We start from the raw sequence: 6,000 nt of genomic DNA on the forward strand, positions 1-6,000 counted from the left end.
CAAGACAAATAACCTGGTTTGAAGTGGAACCAGTTCACAGCTATAATCTGCTCTGGTGTATACTGAACAAAAAACAAAAAGCAGAAAACAAAAAAAAAAACATTGCATAATGTGATAGCCAAAACACGTGATTCGGGAAATAAAATGCACATCATCACACCACAGCACATTTCACCCCTTTACACCCCAGTATCCCATAGGTGTAGTGGCAAAAAGCTGGGCTTTAACACCCGCACGCTGCACATATGTGTTAATGGGCGGGCAATTTTTATGGGTTGGGAGCGTGCTTTCTGTGCACTCCCAAAGACCAAGCTACCGAAAACAGCATTTGAGCATTTGGTCCCAGGAAAATGTCAGTAGCCGGTGGGACCGGCTTCTGATCATGTGACCACTATGAAAACTAATCACATTGGTCACATGATCGCCCATCCTTCCCAACCCCCCCGGGCATTAACTGTTTAAGGGAATGCAGAATGGGCCGGGAGGGGTTAAAATAGCAAAACATCACTGTAAAAACCCATATAAGAGCAAATCAACACACATGGGTTGGCTGAAGAGCTGCGGTGTTAATGAGACCTTACAGTCCCTGTTTTTCATGTGCCTCTATTTACTTTAGCCCAATCACTAACAGCAGGCGTGTTAACATATTGCGCCATTAAGATGGTCGTCTGGGCAGTATGCCCATATTAATAGCATTTTCATGGACTTTACGTATCTGAGTAATGTGCAGGTTTCATATAAGCCATTTCATGTTGCTAGACTACCGTGTTTCCCCAAAAATAAGACCAGGTTGCATATTCATTTTGGCTGCAAAAAAAACATTAGGGCTTATTTTCAGGGGATGTATTATTTATTTATTGTATGTACAATAATCTACATTTTTTCAAATACAATGTGTTTTAAAAAGTTCCTGTGTCCCCTGTCTTCTCTTCCCCCTCTACCCCTGTCAGCTCAGGAGTCAGCATTATGACACAACTTCCGATTTTAGTTTCATCCGTACAGTTTTAGACCCGGTTCACACTGATGCGAGTGCCGGGTTCGCATGTAATGTCGGAGCGCACTGCTCCGACATTACATGCGATCAGCTGTGCGGTGCGAGTTTAGCCATACAGTTTGTATGGCTAAATTCGCATCGCACCCGGTGCAAACACGCACAGGAGGCATTTTTGCAGCCGCATCAGGATCGGATCGCACAGCGGTTCACACTTGTGCGATCCCATCCTGTGCGAACTGCACGATCGCACTGCGATATGTGATCAAACTGGGGGTGTCGTTAAGATTACATTGACACCCCCAGCGGATCGCATATGGCAGTGTGAACTGCCGGGGGTGCGTGTGCGATGCGGGAACAGGCTGCGAATTCGCAGCCTTCCCGCATCGCAATAGTGTGACCCGAGCCTTAGTCTGAAAGAAATCGTAAGAGCAAGACTGTGCATGCTCGAAAACGAAAGAATAAATACAAAACAATTCAACACATGACATCACTTCTGAAGTTGAATTTTGTCGTACGAGAATTTTCGCATGAAAGTAACCTTGCATAGTTACATAGTTAGTGAGGTTGAAAAAAGACATCAGTCCATCCAGTTCAACCTATGATGTGTGTGTGTGTTTGCTGTTAACCGTACATTGTATACCCCTGTATGTTGTGGTCTTTAAGGTGCCCATCTAATAGTTTTTTGAAACTATCGATGCTCCCTGCTGATACTATTGTTTGCGGAAGAGAATTCCACATCCTTACTGCTCTTACAGTGAAGAACCCCCTACGTATTTTAAGGCTAAACCGCCTTTCCTCTTGTTTTAGTGAGTGGCCACGTGTCTTATTGTCCACGTGACATAATCGGGAGGCCCCGCTCCTTTATGTCACAGCTGAGCACAGGTAGCTGTCAATATTGACACAGCTTACTCTTTACAGCCAAGTACTCAGGGAAACCTGTTTTTGAGACCACATTTGCATTATTTTCTACCCCCATTGAAAACCATCATCATCATTATGGCCTCAGACATATTTACCAGAATGCTGGGGCAACTCAGTCTCAATGTTTAGCACAGGTAACAGTTGCATTCCTCCTTCATTCCCTACATACAGGTTCCACGATAGAAACATACCAATGCTGTAATTCTTAAAGAAGCACATTTACTGTACTTGCGTTGTTGCTGTGGAGCACAATGTGATCTTTAACGATTGCATGTAGAGGCTATCAACTTATGAAAGGGAAGATTGTTCTTTCTTTTGCAAGGTGTAGAATATTTTCAGTGGGAGCAAACCCTCCCCAACATTCCCAAGACTTTTCAAACCCTGGATAATTATTATATCAGGGGTGAGGATTACTGTGCGAATACTAGGATGGAGAAATGTCTAGGGTTTGCCTTTGCTTACACAGACATACCAGGTGCGAATAATTGAAAATAAGATGATTGCTTTAAAACCTTTGTGTGATAGGTATAATATATTGAATTGGTAATTATTATAATTTTTTTTATCTGCTTAGTTATCACTGCTAGTCTTTTCACGTGTCCTGAAGAAGAGGAAATCTGAAACACGTTGACTCATGAGGATTAACATATACATTATTGAATAAAGCCCTGAGCCATGTATTCGTTTGTTTTGCAGTTGGTTCGAAAGCTGTTTAATAACTACAAATCATTTTTTAGTGACCAACATTGGTCCCAGTGTTTTTTATGTATTATTTTAGGTGATTTTTTAATATATTATCTGTGTCCCCTGTATGTTTGTGATGTCCAATACAATTTTTCTCTAGATATGTCTAGCCTTGGAACTCAACTTGGCCATTTGTGTTACCAGTTATATGATAATGATGTTTTTTTCACTGCTACAACAATCTCTTGAATATTTATTTAATTTTATTTGACAGCTTAAGAGTCCATTCACACTAATACGACTTGTCAGACGACTTGTCAGCCTGACAAGTCACGGACCGTCGCGGTCCATTGTGTGATACAGGAACGGTTCTAATAGGAGCGACACAAGTCGCTCCGACTTAGAAAAAGGGTCCTGTACTACTTCGGGGGCGACCTGGAGCGACTTGCATAGACATTAATTTTATGAAGTCCGTGCAAGTCGTGCCGAAGTCGCGCTGCACGTGACTTCACAGGTCGCCCCTGAAGTCGTGCCGCTTCAGTGTGAATGCGGGGTAAGGGAGATGTTGAATAGTTCATTGCCTGTATTAGGAACATGATTGTGGTTTAAGAATGTAGAAATGATACTTCAGTTATAAAATCTGTGAAAGTAGGTGATCTCTTGTCAATGGTTAGTTTTAGAATTTTGATGAAACTCCTTTAGGCATAATGGCATTTCTGCATTTTTTACATAGGATGAATCAATGATGTGAAAATTATTCTTCTGGCCATACTTCCAACCATATTTACCAAATAGCACAACTTAAGCCCCCATTCACACTGGGGCGACGCTACTTCGCACCGCGACCTCCGAGGTCGCGGTGCGAGCAGCGCGCCGCTACCTCGGAGCGGCCGCCACGGACTTCGTAACATTGAAGTCTATGGCGGTCGCCTCCTGGTCGCCCCAAAGAAGCTCCGGACCCTTTTTCTGAGTCGGAGCGACTTGTGTCGCTCCTATCAGAACGGGTCCGCAGCTTCCCTATGGGAGGCGACCTGCGGCGACCTGTGAGGCGACCGGGTCGCCTCACAGGTCGCCCCAGTGTGAACGGGGGCTAAAAGCTTTGATGTTTCTATGTAATCCCATGGTCTAATAATAAATAAATCTATCAAATAAATTTGCAGATTTATAGGTCATATGGTAGCTAAAATTACCCAATACTGTATTACAGCACAGATAGCCTAATTAACATTACTAGAATCTTAACATTTAGGTTTTAAGCATTTTAAATTATTTTTATAATAATTTTCTCGGCTTATTTTATGCATTGACACAAAAAAACGAAATTTAACAGTTTGAAAACTTGGGACATATTCTATCATTCTAGTGGCCCCTAGCAGTAATTGTTGGATGTACTTTGTTTTCCTCATCCATAAAAGCCCAAAAAGAAGTGTTTTTTAATCATGTTTATTGTGTTTACGGAATGCCTGTCCTATCAGTCTTTGAAAAATACATATGAAATGTCAATCAGATCATTTTTTAAACATGTTTAAAATCACTGAAGAAATTCAAATCCAGCTGAGTCATTTGAAGACTCAGAAAGACGCAAATATAGACCAGAGGCTACAAATCAATACATTTCACCCGCAAATATAATATACTCAATAATAACTTAGTGAATTAGTGCTATGATGTATTAGTCTTACTTATAGACTTATTCTGATCTCCATTCCATTTTTAAAATCACTTTTATATGTCTACCTCTATTTCTGTCTTTATGTGATATTCCAAAACTGTATTATTTTAACTGTTCAAGTAAGATGGATTTCTTGACTAGGTTTTTCATCTCCAATGTTCATTTAAACTTTTCAGCAAAATAACAGAGGACTCCTGGATAGGATAAGTCATATTTTTAATGTATATATGTGTGCTGGGTTTAAAGCCCAACTCTGAACAAAATATATTTTTTTGGTTTTGATTACAGTGTTTTCTTTGCTGCATTTTCCCATCACTCTTTGTCAAGATGTCTAAACAGAAAGTGAATAAACCTTCCCAAAAGGGAAACAGGCAATAAAAATGTGACGGAAGTTCTATCCCTTCTTTTATGTGCTTCTGGGCTTTGTACAAAATTGTTTTATTACTACCTGTGCCTCCAATAAATACATTTAACCGCTTGCCGACCGCTGCACGACGATTTACGTCGGCAGTCAGCACCTCACAGGCAAAGCGACGTAGGGCTACGTCGCTAGCCTGTGAGGGTCTAGGGAGCGAGCGCGCGCCGCCGGAGGCGCGCTCCCGTGTGGTCACGGACCCCCCCGCGCGTGTGTCGGGCACTCGCGATCTTCCGTTACACCAGAAGAAAGGCAGGCGGCTAATGTAAACAAAGCCGCCTGTCATTCTTCCCTGTGTAAGAATGGAGATCAAACGGTTCTGCTATGTAGGATCGTTGATCTCTGTTCTTACACTAGAAGCCACAGCCAATCACAGTTAGAAACACGCCCCTAGGGACACACTTAACCCCTCCCTCTCCAATAAAGTTAACTCCTTCACTGCCAGTGTCATTTTTACAGTAACAGTGCATATGTATAGCACTGATTACTGCAGTAATGTCACTGGTAACCCCAAAAGTGTCAAAAATGTCAGTCAAGGGTCCGATCTGTCTGTCGCAATGCCGCAGTCCCACAAAAAAAATGCAGATCGCCGCCATTACTCGTTAAAAAAAAAAAACAACAAAAATGACAAAAATCTTTCCCTTTGTTAGTAAACACAATAATTTTTGCGCAAACCAATCAAAATACACTTTTTGCAATTTTTTTTACCAAACATAGGTAGCATAAAACAAATTGGCCTAAAATGTTAAAAAATTTAGATTTTTAAAATTTTTTTGGGGGAATTTCGTATAAAAAAATGTGAAAAATATTGTTATTTTTGCAAAATTGACGCTCTTTTTTTGTTTATAGCGCATGATCAAAAAATCGCACAGGTGATCAAATACGATCAAAAGAAAGCTCTGTTTGTGGGGAAAAAAGGAGGTCAAATTCGTTTAGGTACAGCATCGCACGACCACGCAATTGTCCGTTTAAGTCACACAGTGCCGAATCGCAAAATAGGCCCTGGTCAGGAAGGGGGTAAAATCTTCCGGGGCTTAAGTGGTTAAATCAGTTCCTGTATTTGTGATGTCAGGAACTGAGGGAAAATGTCCCTAATGGCTACTGAAACAAAAATTTTAATTTTACAGAACATTTTACCCATCTCCTCCCGTCCAAAACCAAAATAAAAGTTTATGATGGAGCTGTACTAAGTTACAACCTGTATTTACTAGAGGTTTGTTGGTTGCTAAATATTTTCAAATGGTTTTACTTAAAACTCAAAATTACAAGCTTTTGTATATAAAATCACAGTCTATTTCCAAATAGATTTTCTTA

This window comes from Pelophylax lessonae (genome assembly GCF_965119305.1).
Source record: "Pelophylax lessonae genome assembly, chromosome: 13".
NCBI classification, from domain to species: domain Eukaryota; kingdom Metazoa; phylum Chordata; class Amphibia; order Anura; family Ranidae; genus Pelophylax; species Pelophylax lessonae.